Source organism: Girardinichthys multiradiatus, chromosome 19, assembly GCF_021462225.1.
Source record: "Girardinichthys multiradiatus isolate DD_20200921_A chromosome 19, DD_fGirMul_XY1, whole genome shotgun sequence".
NCBI lineage: Eukaryota > Metazoa > Chordata > Actinopteri > Cyprinodontiformes > Goodeidae > Girardinichthys > Girardinichthys multiradiatus.
In genome coordinates, this window is record NC_061811.1 from 2,801,326 (window position 1) to 2,817,396 (window position 16,071).

The window sequence follows — 16,071 nt, forward strand, 5'->3', positions numbered from 1 at the left end:
TTTTATTTGCCTCACATTTGTCCTTCACTCCACACTACTATGAGTAAAACTTATCCATCTGTGGCTGTAATGTTCACCATGTTAAAAAGTTGAAGGGGTATGAATACTTTTCAAGTTTTTCAAAGCTCCAATCACCTGTGGTCTATTGTTCTTAATTCTTCTGTATCTTTTCGGTTAATCAGGAACATATAAAAGTCTTTATATTATTATTACAAAGTTATAAAATTTAATGTCACATTATGAAGAAACAGAGATACTTGCAAAATGCATTTTAACCGTGTCTTTCTTGTTCTTTATTCTCTTTAGACTATCTCCAACATATTCAATGATCACATTATGACTCATTAATTATTACAGATTAATTCTGACCCTGAGGAAAGTTCTGTCCTTCACACTCAATCTGATGATGGGAGATTTCGATCTGGTAACACTCATCCTCTGCTACTCATTAGTGTCTCCTTCGTGGGTTGTGTCTGGACTTCCTTCAAACTGTGACAGATAGATTAGAGCTCAGTAGCTTCCTAATCAATCTGTCTATCAAAAGTCCCTTAAACGCATGTATAAAGAACTGCTCATTTCAGATTATAGGAAAACATAAAACATTTCTACATTTTTAAGACCTTTAATGGCAGTTGTAACTCTGGAGATGTTGTGCTAACAGTAACCAGGCCTCCAGTCTCATGGACAAACATGGACCAAAGTGAGATTTTTCATTTTAAGTACTAATTTGTGCAGGACATCTTCTAACCAGTTGGTGTTTTAATTTCACTTCAGTCAAAACTGTAACAGAAAAATGGATGTAAGCAGAAACTTACAACACAAAAGTCAAACTAAAGTCCACACAGACTTTGTGGATGGGTTGTCATTTTAGATAAATTATGTGTTCTGATGAGGCTAGTTTGTCAGATTAACCTTTGGAAAATAACCTTTGAGCAGTTATTGAACACACTTTTCATTAAGCCCACATTTTTGTATTAAAATGTTTCTTCAATTCAATTCAATTACATTTTATTTATATAGCGCCAATTCACAACACCCGTCGTCTCAAATCACTTCACAAAGGGTTTGGAATGGTGCGGGTTGTTGGGGAGGTTAGAATAAACTACTGAGTGTTAGAGTTTGGCCATTTTAGAATGGGCTATGTGTAGGTGTACAAAGTCAAATAATAAACTGATAAAGTTTGTCCATGTAGAGCACACTGATGGCCATTGTTATACTAAAAACCACAAGGATTGGGATACATCTTTCTGTCAGACTGATTATAACCATTAGAAAAGAGGTGTCAGGTTCTGCCATTTTGGGTTCTGGTTTGTGTTTTGTTCTGTTGTGTTTTTTTTGTTGTTTTTTTATTCCTTATTTATTCCTGAAATTTGGTCTGTGCTTTATGTCAGCAATCACTAGTTGTTTTGGTTTGTTTACTTTTTTGTTAGGGTTTCCTTTATGTCTTCAGGTTACCTTGTTAGTTCTTATTTTCCAAATTCCTATATCTTATGTTGTTATAGTTTCTTAGATCTGTTTTGCTATTTAGTCCCTTCCCCCATGGTTTAGTTTTGTAATCAGTTCCACCTGTTCCTCAGCCTGCCCGCGTACCTGGTCCACACCTGACTCTATTTCCACTGATTGCCTTGCCTCTTATTCCTTTGTTCAACATTCACTTCCCTCTGTTTAAAAGCTCTGTGTTTATCATTACTGGTCGCTGGTTCCTCCCGTCAACTACCCTGCTGTTTCCCTGTGGAGGGAACAAGTCTCTTGTTGGAGACTTTTGTAAGTCCTTGGAAACCATTTTTTTTTTCATTAAAAGAAGAACATTATTTCTCATCATGCTGCTGCCTAGTGTCTATCTGCGTTTTGGTCCAAACCCACCACAATCCTTGACAAGAAGGGGTCACATAGTTAGCAGAAATGGAGGGTGTGTTTGCCTCTCAACCATAACTGAGCTGGTTTAGGCTAAACCTGACTCCCCCTTACTCCAACCAACAGGGAGGGAGGAAGGCAGAGTTAAAAATAATTGGAGAGTGTTGTTTCCTGTTGCATTGTGTGAAAGGTGGGTAATTTTAAAATGGGCTTAGTCAATTCAATCGAATCAGAGAGATTTCAAGTCAGGTACATACATTCGAATTAATCCTAACCATTGAACAGTGCAGTCAGATTCAGTTATTGTCGGGGTCAGGGAGTTTTCTGTTTATGCTTTTTCTGCCTGCTATTAACTCTACTTGGTCCGTAGAGGGCACTGCTGCTCCTGGGTGTGAGTGAACAGGTGTTGACCATCTCCTGACTGCTGACTGGGTGTATTTAATCCTGAAGCTGCCAACATCTCCACGGTTGAGTGTTAACCTACAATGGTAACAGACTCTAGCCCAGACCTAAGCTTGTTTCAAGTTTTCTCTAGTGTCCTTCTCCTCAGGTTCCCGACCTGTTTAGATCCAGCCTCCAGTTCCAGAGTTAAGCATGGTCTCTGGATCAAAGCACTCTCTGGTGCTTTCTGGCTATAACCTCTGTATTTCAAGATTCAAGTTTCATATTCCCTTCTTCGGATTACCTTCTGGCTGGCAGCTTCCAGGCTCAACGACAAACCGGCCTAAGTCATCATTAAACCCTGTTCACCCTCCAACGTGCTCTCAGGCAAGCCTCTTCACCAGTTGTTTATACTCACCTGTCTCCCTCTTCTCTGTGCAGTTGGTGGGTTCCTGATTCCGGATCTTAGAACTTTTTTCCTGTGTAAAAATAAACCTCTTAAATCACTGTGGGTTCTCCTGAGTGTGTTTCTGCATGTGGGTCAGATTTGTACCCAAAACTGTGACAGTTATTTATTCAAATTGGATAAAATGTCTTTCTATGTAAGGAAACCCAGCAGATTGCATCGAGTCAGAGACTTGTAGCATTCACTCCTCCCGGATGAGCATGTGTGGTTTAAATAAACTGAAACTGAAACAGATGGCAAACAGCGAACAGGGGTGTGAAATGACCCCAACCCTACCTCCACCCGCTCAAATGTGCTGTTGTGGTGTGTATTTGAAAAGAAAGACATGTGGGGAAGAGGGTCTGCCATGCCCCCTCCCCCCAACCCAGAACCCTCAATTTCTACATGCAACTTAACCCTTAGAGGTGAGCACAGGCACCAGAGGTTAGGTTATTAAAATACACTATCTCTTGATGCCATTGAGCACACCCACCCACAAGGCCCTTCATGTGAATGTCATTAAAATGTTATAAGTCCCGAGACCCAGTCCCCTGCCCGTAGAAGCACGGAAGAGTCAGCCCAGTGCAATCTGAATTCACCACACAAAGGAGGGCACATGACCAATGTGCCCAACCACGCCTGAACCCACAGGGCAGAGCCAACAGAGCACCCAGATCCTGATGTCCGGCACCGGACTGCAGCCACAACTAGGCAAGTTGGGCAACAAAACACTTCCCATACCAACACCGAGGCCGCCAATAAGCCACACCAAAAATGGCATGCCCACCCAAATGCAAGCTCCGGGCCAGCATAGGCACATGCACCCCCCCTTAGACAAACAAACCGAAACCACCAGGGCCAACCAGGCAGTCAAACAGAACCCACGATGCACCACCCCGCCCACCACCGTGCCCAAGGGAAAGATGCCCAGCAAGCCGAAGGGCGCCACAGCACATGCAGCAAATAGGCTGCACTCGCCCCCGAGATACAGAACCACCAACATCCAGGCCAGCTAAGCCAAGCCACAATTCCCCCCAACCCAACGCCAAAGCAACACCACACATCCTTTCATTTACCTGTAGGGGCACGGTGAAGACCATCAACCCCAAGCACACATCACCCACCAGGAGCTACCCAGCAGACAAGCAAACCTGGCCTCAGTGCAAGACCGAGAAGCCCAGCGATGCCCACCCTGTACCACCCACACTTGGAGGCCAGAGCTGCTGCACACAAGACCACTGGCTCAATACCACAGCACAGAAAGCAGCAAAGAGCACCCAAAGCGAAAGCCATGTACAAAGCCCACACCATGCAAATGCCCCCCACCAGCTCTCCAAAAATAAAGCCCCCCCCTGCGAAAGTGCATTTCCACGAAAAGAAGACCTACAACATCCAGGTCCAAGAATATGCCCAACACCCATACTCCTGTCAGAAGTAGTAGTAGAAAACCCACACCAAAGCCCACAAAAAGCAGACAGCCGACAGCCAAAACCCACTGAGATGCCGAGACCAATCCACCCCGAGACCAACTCCAGCCACCCTTCCCACCCAAACTATGCAGACCCCTCTGACCCCCCTCATCAGGAACCGGAACCCAGACAAGGAATCAGAATCTGGATCAGAACCACCCGGATCCAAACAAAGCCTATCCCCACCCAAGGCCAACCACCCACCTCCACCCCAGAAGAAAACCTACACCCACCCCAACATTCGAACAACTCCCAGAACACATAAGACATTAGACACCCAGGTTGACTCTGCCCCACCTTCTCCCACAGACCTCCACCCCACCAGCAGAATACACTCCTTGAAGGAGAGCCCTTGCAATGAGATGGTTCCAACCTGTCAGTTTAGGATGCCCCTAAGCCCACCGATGCACCGAAGGCTCCCGGGCCAGGGCCAGGTTCCAGAGCATGCACCGGCCCAAAACCCCGGCGACATACCAGCCAGCACCCAAGCCCCTGGGCCCAGCCAGGACTCCAGCCTGGGGTGACACGCCCCAGGAACCCAGAGCCCCAAAGCCCACTACAGACTCGTCCAGAAGCAGCAAAGCCACCAGGCCAGTAACCTATGTCCACCGACACAGGCTCCCCAAAAGCTTTGCATACAGCCACCAGATGGAGCCTCCAAGAGCCACCAAAGCCACATTTTTCCAATTCATGAGGATAGTTTTCTTAGCGATACATAAAGCAGTGAAAACCACGTCAACTGAATTTGTCTCTATGGTGACATCGTCTAATATGCCCAACAAGTAAACTGAGGAGGAAGGTGAAAAGTTACATCTCAGACAATCTGATAAGTCTTCACATATCAGGCACCAGAACCTCTGAACAGGTGTACATAACCATAGTAAGTAGATGTAATTGTCAGGTGTATTGCCTGTCCAGTGTAAGCAAGTATGCAAACCCCATCCTGAACATCCGTTGACCTGTATAGTATACTCTATGAAGGATTTTATATTGTATTAATTGTAAACTGAGGTTGCTAGTCATTTTAAAAGTTCTGGAACATATCTGAGAACAGAATGTTTGATCAAAGTTAACTGAGAAGTCCACCTCCCCTTTGGGGGGTATGAGTTTTGGGAACTCTAGTACACTTGATGGCATTTGTAAACCAGCATTTTTAAGACTAAATTAAATGTTTATCATAGATTTAATTTGTTGACATTATATAACTGTATTCTTGTCCATCTCATATTGTATAATTAATCTGGTAAATGGGATGAACTGAATTCCTTCAAATATTTGTTCCAAGTATTTAATTTCTTTACTCCTCCAATATGGAAAGTTTATCATACTGTTTTTTTGCAGGATGTCAGGGTTGTTCCAGATGGTGTAGGTCTGCATGGGATTAGTGAAGACCCTGTCATTTTTTGATATTCCCACCATGCTGTCACAGAGGTGCTGATATTGAGGCTTTTAAAACATATGTTTCCTCTTATATTTGAGCTAATAAATGGTAGATCTGAAATCTTAATATAATTGCATAATATCTGTTCTACGTCTAGCCAGGGTTTATCTAGAGGACTGTGCTTAAACCATTTGGAGATGTATTGTAGCCTGTTGGCTACAAAGTAACGATGAAAGTTAGGCAGATCTAGTCCTCCTTTATCTTTGGTCTTTTGTGAAGTTTTTAAGCTAAAACGCAGGAGTTTATCTTTCCAAATAAATTTAGTGACGGAGGAGTCCAGAGATCTAAACCTAGAGAATAAGTAATTGATTTTTGGCAAGACCATCATTTTTATTGAAGCAGCCCTGCCCATGAGTGATATGGGTAAGGATTTCCATCTAGCGAGATCATCTTCCACTTTTTTTAAAAGTGGAAGATGATCAGGATGGTCAGGATGTATTGGGGGAGGAGCTGCCTTTTCTAGTCTTGTTGCGACGGCTTTACATATTATTTTGAGATCAACCTTAATAAGGGATATGGGACTGTAGCTGGCAGGAAGTTCTGGGTCTTTTCCTGGTTTTAACAGGAGAGTGATGTTGGCAGAATTTATATTTGGCAGAAGTCTGACATTTTCTTTATTTCCTGCAACATTCTTTGAAATATTGGAACCAAAATATTCCAGAATTCTTCTCTGTTGGGAATTCATCTGGGCTTGGAGCCTTTTTATTGGGCATGCTTGTGGGAGCTTCTTGGATTTCGGCTGAAGTCAGTGGTACATCCAGGGCCATCACTTGATTATCTGATAGTTTAGGAAGTGTTACTTTATCTAGAAATTGATCAATGTCGTTATCTGAAAGGTCTATCTGTGGTGAGCATAAAGCTTTGTAGAAATCTCTGAAAGTGCTGTTAATTCTTTAGGGAATCATAAACTATATTCCCTGTCGAGTCTTTCACAGCAAATATAGTTCTCTTTTGTGTATTTTTAGCTGGTTAGTTAAAAGCTACCTGATTTATTGCCATGTTTAAAGTTTTCTATTCAAAGTCTTTGTACTAAGAATTGGGTTTTTTGTCAATACTTTAATTTAATTTTAGCTTGGCTTTACATAGTTTGCCCAGCATTTTCTCTTCCTGGGAAGCTTCTAACTGTCAGAGTCTGGGAGTTTTTATGTATTGTTGTTGCCTGCTGCTAACATTTGATCACCACTAGATGCCGCCAAGATCCCCTGGTGCTGAGGGTAGCAGGTGTTCCTCATCTTCACTCATCTGGAGGAGTATAAGAAAGTGGAGCTGTCACACTCCAATGCCTGAGCGTTTGCCTTTGTGGTGACTTCCAGGTCCAAGCCTCAAAGCTCCTGCAACATTCAGCCTTGGCACAAAGTCTCAGCTTTGGATCTTGCCTCAGTCAGAGCTTCAAATCCTTCAAGAAACTTACCTGGCTCAAGTACTAGCTGACAGCTCAAGCCTACCTCCTTCAGTAAGTGAACCCTGCTCAATATTGCCTTCACATGCAGCTTCCGGTAATGATGTCAAAATGAGGCTTTTTGAAGCATAGAATCATTTTGAACCATTGTGTCATAAAGTGGTTCACTACCCCAAGCTTCATTCAAGTTCCTTGGGTGACATCTACTGGAAGTAGTGATTGTTGCACCAAATGAAGCCCTGCGAATGTGATGCACCTCTTGTGTAAATAATAGCACTTATGTATGTATATATGTGTGTTGTACATATGTGTTTTTAGTAACTCATTAAAGATTCTGAGTAATTCACTCATGAAAACATAATAATTGAAAAACAATGTGAACTGTAGGGGATTACAGATGAAAAATAGCCATTAGGCTAATTCTGGCTTCTTTAACTTGAAATCTCATTTGTTTTATGAAATTCCACTGTCCCATTTTAAATACATAAAAAAAATAAATGAAGTGAAAATATTTGATTTGTCATTCATATTTTCTTTGGGAGTTTGCTTGGTGTGCAGAATGTTTTTGGACATTGAGCTTGGTGTAATAAAGAGGGTGATTGTGTTACTTCAGGTGTTTTTATTCAGGAAAAGTAATTTTTGTAAAGTAGAACGGCTCAAACGGTTTTTTCTTTTTTTGAGACAATTTCTCCAGCTTTGGAAAATACTCTTTCCAGGGAACAGGTGTGACAAGGTGTGACAAGGTACTGTTTGGCTGGGTGGTCTAAAGAAAAGTAACTTCAATTTAACTTACAAACATTTAACTGTCATTCTTTCTAATTCTGCATGTACAGGGGTTGGACAATGAAACGGAAACACCTGTCATTTTAGTGTGGGAGGTAAGAGCAGAGTGTGAAGGTTCAATTAGCAGGGTAAGAGCACAGTTTTGCTCAAAATATTGAAATACACACAACATTAAGGGTGACATACCAGAGTTCAAAAGAGGACAAATTGTTGGTGCACGTCTTGCTGGCGCATCTGTGACCAAGACAGCAAGTCTTTGTGATGTATCAAGAGCCACGGTATCCAGGGTAATGTCAGCATACCACCAAGAAGGACGAACCACATCCAACAGGATTAACTGTGGACGCAAGAGGAAGCTGTCTGAAAGGGATGTTTGGGTGCTAACCCGGATTGTATCCAAAAAACATAAAACCACGGCTGCCCAAATCACGGCAGAATTAAATGTGCACCTCAACTCTCCTGTTTCCACCAGAACTGTCCGTTGGGAGCTCCACAGGGTCAATATACACGGCCGGGCTACTATAGCCAAACCTTTGGTCACTCATGCCAATGCCAAACGTTGGTTTCAATGGTGCTAGGAGCTCAAATCTTGGGCTGTGGACAATGTGAAACATGTATTGTTCTCTGATGAGTCCACCTTTACTTTTTTCCCCACATCCAGGAGAGTTACGGTGTGGAGAAGCCCCAAAGAATCGTACCACCCAGACTGTTGCATGCCCAGAGTGAAGCATGGGGGTGGATCAGTGATGGTTTGGGCTGCCATATCATGGCATTCCCTTGGCCCAATACTTGTGCTAGATGGGCGCGTCACTGCCAAGGACTACCGAATCATTCTTGAGGACCATGTGCATCCAATGGTTCAAACATTGTATCCTGAAGACGGTGCCGGGTATCAGGATGACAATGCACCAATACACACAGCAAGACTGGTGAAAGATTGGTTTGATGAACATGAAAGTGAAGTTGAACATCTCCCATGGCCTGCACAGTCACCAGATCTAAATATTATTGAGCCACTTTGGGGTGTTTTGGAGGAGCGAGTCAGGAAACGTTTTCCTCCACCAGTATCACGTAGTGACCTGGCCACTATCCTGCAAGAAGAATGGCTTACAATCCCTCTGACCACTGTGCAGGACTTGTATGTGTCATTCCCAAGATGAATTGATGCTGTATTGGCTGCAAAAGGAGGCCCTACACCATACTAATAAATTATTGTGGTCTAAAACCAGGTGTTTCAGTTTTATTGTCCAACCCCTGTATATCTATGTGTTGCTGACCTTGATTGGTGGCACGAGGCTGAGTGTTCTTGTGTTTGGCTCTATAATGCCTCAGCATTGATGAGGTATTATTATTATACATCAGCATCTGCGTGCAAAGCAAACACTACACCAGTAAAACCAAGATAACCCGTTACTGCACCTCTTGCATAACATGATACCATGACTGTAACACTACTGCATAGTATTGCCTATAGGCTTTCTAATAAACACTTTGACACTTTGAATGTACATTACCTTATTAGGTGGCACCAAATCGAAATATTCCCACATTTGGGAACGCTTCCTAGATGGTTGCTCCATGACAGAATTATCCACCAAAACTCAGAATATCCAAAAATGAGAGCTGTTCGTAACGTATAATACGTGTAGAACGGGGATGTAAACCGGGGCTTGAGCCATCTTACACTGAATCGCGGCAAATATTTGAAACTCCGTCAGTCAACTTGAAGCAGTCAACTGACTCAGTCTGAATGAAGCAGTGAAGTGGTTCACACGTCATCGGGGACGTCACATGAAGCAAGCTCCGGCCCACTGCTTCACCATAACTACCCTGTCGAGTTTGAAGTGTGCTTTGAAGCCTCGGTGTTAGGGGCAACATCACTAGCTTCCGGAAACCTCACCAGGTAACACACATAAACATCAAACTGTCAAGACCTCATCTGAACTTTCCCTTGAGAATTCACCACCTCCTTGGACTGATTCACAGACTCAGCAGCTGCATTACCGTTCTCCCAGGCTCCACATCATCCGTCCTCAACCAAGCTCAACCCCAGCTCCAGTAAGCTAATTAAAATCATTCTGCTACTGTCTTCATCCATTCCTCTGGCTAAAGTACTCCCTTAATCTCTCCTGAACAGTTTGGTGTTTCCAGTCCCAGTTCCTGTTCCACTATTCATCCCTGTAAAAATAAACCTTTTTAAACTTTTCTCCTGCCTCCTGAGTGTCTCTCTGCATGTGGGTCAAAACCATTAAGCAAACGATGACACTAACAGTTTAATGGTTTCTTCTAATTCCTGAATACGTTTGTTTTCTTCTTAAGATCATTTGCATCTGTGGCAGATTTATATATATATATGTAAAACAGTTCATTTATCCTTCAAAACAAACAGTTTCCACTTGTGAATGAGTTTTTTCATGATGAGGACCAGTCCAGTAAGGCATTTTTTTACTGGCTGAATGCTTAAAAAGGGGGTTCAGTTCTGAGTGACTGATAACTGCAAATAGTTTTTTCATCTTAAAATATATCAGCAACTTTACATTTACTCATTAAAAACTATTTTTGACTTGACAGCTGCATACTGTTTAGACACCTTTAAACATTTAAGCCCCACATTTTAAACCTATAATCCGAAAGGTTTTATGTTGTATCTCAGGTCACCTAATAAACCATGGTCCAGATTTAGAGCCAGCTGCAGAAAGTTTTTCACATACATATGGCAGATTATTTTAAATGTTGCAAAATGTTTACCATTTCTAACTGATCAACCATCTTTCATCCAGTCTAAACAAAGCAAACCTTCAAGATCACTTGTCTTTTTTGAACAGATAAAAACCAGAGGATTGTAATCTGAGTAACAAAAGTAAAATGTAAATCTTCAAATTTGAAATGGGTGGTAAGAAAATAATTTTTCACAATAAGAATTTCAAAAAAATTGAATAATTTGGTCCAGCTCCTCCCCCATACTTACCCAGACTATGCACATCACTTAAATCACAATTATTCCTAAGTATATTATTCTTTAATGTGAAATTTTTATCCAACTAACATTGCAAAGTAAAATATTGATTAAACAGTAAATAATAAAGGCATCCATTTTTATCATGCTAACTGTGACAGTGGCCCTGGCTTTTGGGGGAAAGTAGTTGTCTCGACTATATGCTAATGTGCCCATGGGCAAGGCACTTAACTTGAAGATGCCTCGTGATCTGTGCATCAGTGTATGAATATGTGCATGTTTGTGAGTTTAGCTTGGTAAAGGCGACTTAAGGGTAAAAGCTCTTTGAGTGGTTGGTATGATTAGAAAAGCGCCATATAATCTCCGTTTATAATGAATGTGACTGAAAGGAGTAGGAAGTAAAAGCTTATTTTGTTTCTGAAGTAAAAACCACATTTGGGAACGCTTCCTAGATGGTTGCTCCATGACAGAATTATCCACCAAAACTCAGAATATCCAAAAATGAGAGCTGTTCGTAACGTATAATACGTGTAGGATGTAAACGTGGGATGTAAACCGGGGCTTGAGCCATCTTACACTGAATCGCGCCAGATGTTTGAAACTCCGCCAGTCAACTCAAAGCAGTCAGTCTGAATGAAGCAGTGAAGTGGTTCACACGTCATCAGGGACGTCACATGAAGCTAGCTCCGGCCCACTGCTTCACCATATCTACCCTGTCGAGTTTGAAGCGTGCTTTGAAGCCTCGGTGTTAGGGGCAACATCACTACTTTCTTGTGTTCCTTCCTAGGTGACTTAAAGTCCAAGCCTCAAAGGTCCTGCAGCTTTTTAGCCCTCGCCCCAGGTAACTTCAAGTCCAATCTCCATAGCTCAACCCTGGCTCCAGGTCCTTGCTTTGCATCTGGCCAAAGTGAAGTTTCCAAGCTCCCAAGGAATCTACTTGGATCAAGTACTAGCTGACAGCTCTAAGCCTCTGTCCTACTCCTGCTCACCCTCCACCAAGCAACTATCCACCACCAGCTTCCAAAATTCTCATCAGGTAACCAAATTTGCAGAATTAAATCGTCTAGATCTCACCAGAAACCTATCCTCAAACTCACCACCACTTTGAACTACCAAAGACTCGGCAGCAGTCTCACAGCTCTCCCTGACTCGACATCATTCTTCCTCATCAAACTCGCCTCCATCCACAGTAAGCCAAAGCTTAAGATTGTTTTCCATCTGTTTCCTAAAAATAACTTAAGATTATTTACCTCTTGCGTCTCTCCCGTACAGTCTGCAGTTTCCAGTCCCGGTTCTAGTATTCACCTCTTAAATAAACTTGTTAAACTTTTCTCCTGCCTCCTGAGTGTCTCTCTGCATGCGGGTCGAAACAATTAAATGAACGATGAGAATGTGAGCATTTTTCCCAACAACAAACAGTTAACTTTGCTTTGCAGAAGAACAAATTCTGCATTTCATGGCACTTCCTGTTCATATGTTCTCCAGTTACTCTGTAAATGGGGCGTTTCTGATTTCTTAATGAGATCTTCAAAAAATTTTTAAAAGTAAAAACAAAATCAAAGCCATAAATGGCTAAGTGTTTATTCCAAAATATGGAGAGAAACTGGAGTATATAGTGAGCACCTCGAGGTCTTGTATCAAACTTGTAAACATGTGTTCTTGTTTGATCAAAGCTATTGCTGTTTTAGTGGAGAAGGAGATGTATTCGTGAGTACCACTATGTTTATCTCAAACCTCGAGTTCTGCTTTGCTGAGTAAGGTTTTGCATTAAAAATGAGACACTTTTGACTTTGCTGCTGGCAAAATATCTGCATTGTATGCAAAGGATGTGATCTTGCAGTGTTGTTTGCTGCAATCCAATGTTAGACATCATGCAGCGGCTCGGAGTAGATGCTGGAGGATTTATGAGCATACCCTTAAGTTGTGATTACACAACAGACAAGAGTATACCGCCATAAATCAGCAGGACCTTCAAAATGACAGCTTGATAAACCAGCAGCTAAAAGTTACAGAGATGTAAGAGTAAATGGTATTAAAGTGGAGACTTTCCTTTGTGTATATTTGTTTAGATTTGATCAAGAACACCTCCACAAGAGGACTACGAGAACTGACAGAGCAGCCCACATTAGAGGCACATGCTGTTCACCACGAGCTGTCCCTGGTTTCTGAAATCCAAATATTTTGGATAAATCCTTTCAGACACGTTCCTGTGCTGTACTATAGGTCACAAACCCATATGTGGCAAAGAGCCACTGTAATAAAGCTGTTAAAACTTTAAAATTCTCTTTTAAAAGTTAATAACCTCTACTGCTGCTGATCACACCTCTCCTATTCTCTGACATGAAAAACTATTTTCCTCTTACACATTTTCTTTGTTTTTCATTTTTAGTCTTTCTCAACATACTTCATATGTTAATATCTGACAAAACATAACCGGATTAAATGCAAAAAGGAGTTTTCATAGAGAAGCTTATTTCATTTAAGGAAAAAGTCTTTCCATACCACCTGACCACCAATTATTCTTCTTTGCAATGTTATTTTATTTCAGCCACATTGGGGAGTTTTGCAGAATGATCAGACTGTTTAAGATGATGCCACAGCATTATCAAGACTTTGACCAGTCCACTCCAAAAACTTGTTTTGTTTGTTTTTGAAGTGTTCAGGAGGTGGATTGGCTGAATTGCTGTCCTCCTCCATAACCAAAGTGCGCTTGGGGTGAAGGTCACAACTTTTTGTCACTCATCTGTTCTTGAATTACATCATATCTGAGCATGTGTTGCTCTTAAATATCCTACAGCCTACTTCATGTTGACAGACATGTTCTATTTAAGAGATTTATCAAATCTACAGGTCAGACAATAATCGAACCGAAGAGTTCCAAATAAACTGTGGTGTATCACAGTTAATTAATTATTGACAGTTAACTGATTTAACAATGGTGGTATTTAATTTTCACATAGGGTCAGTTTGGTCTGTATGGCTTTTTTCTATTACAGTTATAGTGTAATAAATTAAATAATTTGAAAACTGTTTTCTGTATTTTTTCAGCATCTATGTCTGATATAAAAACTTGATTGTCATGATTTGGGGATGTTTGGTTTTTGGTTGCGGGTTTTTCCACTTATGTTTCTCACAGTTCAGTTATGGAACCTGCTTCTGTTTATTGTTTTAGAGGTGGTGCTATGTTTTGGTTTCTTCTGATTGTTGTGTTTTGTTCATATTGCTTTCTGTTTTGGCTATGTTTCTTAGGTTTGATTACGTCCGGGTAGTACAGATCCTTCTCAAAATATTAGCATATTGTGATAAAGTTCATTATTTTCCATAATGTCATGATGAAAATTTAACATTCATATATTTTAGATTCATTGCACACTAACTGAAATATTTCAGGTCTTTTATTGTCTTAATACGGATGATTTTGGCATACAGCTCATGAAAACCCAAAATTCCTATCTCACAAAATTAGCATATCACTAAAAGGGTCTCTAAACGAGCTATGAACCTAATCATCTGAATCAACGAGTTAACTCTAAACACCTGCAAAATATTCCTGAGGCCTTTAAAACTCCCAGCCTGGTTCATCACTCAAAACCCCAATCATGGGTAAGACTGCCGACCTGACTGCTGTCCAGAAGGCCACTATTGACACCCTCAAGCAAGAGGGTAAGACACAGAAAGAAATTTCTGAACGAATAGGCTGTTCCCAGAGTGCTGTATCAAGGCACCTCAGTGGGAAGTCTGTGGGAAGGAAAAAGTGTGGCAGAAAACGCTGCACAACGAGAAGAGGTGACCGGACCCTGAGGAAGATTGTGGAGAAGGGCCGATTCCAGACCTTGGAGGACCTGCGGAAGCAGTGGACTGAGTCTGGAGTAGAAACATCCAGAGCCACCGTACACAGGCGTGTGCAGGAAATGGGCTACAGGTGCCGCATTCCCCAGGTCAAGCCACTTTTGAACCAGAAACAGCGGCAGAAGCGCCTGACCTGGGCTACAGAGAAGCAGCACTGGACTGTTGCTCAGTGGTCCAAAGTACTTTTTTTTGGATGAAAGCAAATTCTGCATGTCATTCGGAAATCAAGGTGCCAGAGTCTGGAGGAAGACTGGGGAGAAGGAAATGCCAAAATGCCAGAAGTCCAGTGTCAAGTACCCACAGTCAGTGATGGTCTGGGGTGCCGTGTCAGCTGCTGGTGTTGGTCCACTGTGTTTTATCAAGGGCAGGGTCAATGCAGCTAGCTATCAGGAGATTTTGGAGCACTTCATGCTTCCATCTGCTGAAAAGCTTTATGGAGATGAAGATTTCCTTTTTCAGCACAACCTGGCACCTGCTCACAGTGCCAAAACCACTGGTAAATGGTTTACTGACCATGGTGTCACTGTGCTCAATTGGCCTGCCAACTCTCCTGACCTGAACCCCATAGATAATCTGTGGGATATTGTGAAGAGAACGTTGAGAGACTCAAGACCCAACACTCTGGATGAGCTAAAGGCCGCTATCGAAGCATCCTGGGCCTCCATAAGACCTCAGCAGTGCCACAGGCTGATTGCCTCCATGCCACGCCGCATTGAAGCAGTCGTTTCTGCCAAAGGATTCCCGACCAAGTATTGAGTGCATAACTGTACATGATTATTTGAAGGTTGACGTTTTTTGTATTAAAAACACTTTTCTTTTATTGGTCGGATGAAATATGCTAATTTTGTGAGATAGGAATTTTGGGTTTTCATGAGCTGTATGCCAAAATCATCCGTATTAAGACAATAAAAGACCTGCAATATTTCAGTTAGTGTGCAATGAATCTAAAATATATGAATGTTAAATTTTCATCATGACATTATGAAAAATAATTAACTTAATCACAATATGCTAATATTTTGAGAAGGACCTGTATTTAGTTCCTGCCATGCTTCTTTTCACTCTCTGTCTCTGTCAAGCAATCAGCTTCATTCAGCCCATTCAGCTTTTGTTTTTCACCTGCATCTCGCCATACATATACACCCTCATTCTGTTCGTTCCTCGCAGAAACATTTCAGTTCCTCTGATTCATGTCTACCTGTCCATGCCGGTTTCTGCCAACACCTGCTTAAGTAAGTTTTATTTATTAAATCAGTTTACTCACCACCGCTGCTTGCTATCATCTGCTTTCTGGGGTCCACCGCCACACCAAACTCGACATTGCTTGATGGCCTGGAACATTTTAGTGAGACAAAAATGCAAAAACAGAATAAATCTGTGAAGCTGGGGGTATTTTACATTTATTATTTACTATGTGGCTCCTCATGGCATTAATTCACGAGGGCTATAAATATTTGCATGCCACACTTTTGAGATTTGTATTGAAAATAAAAA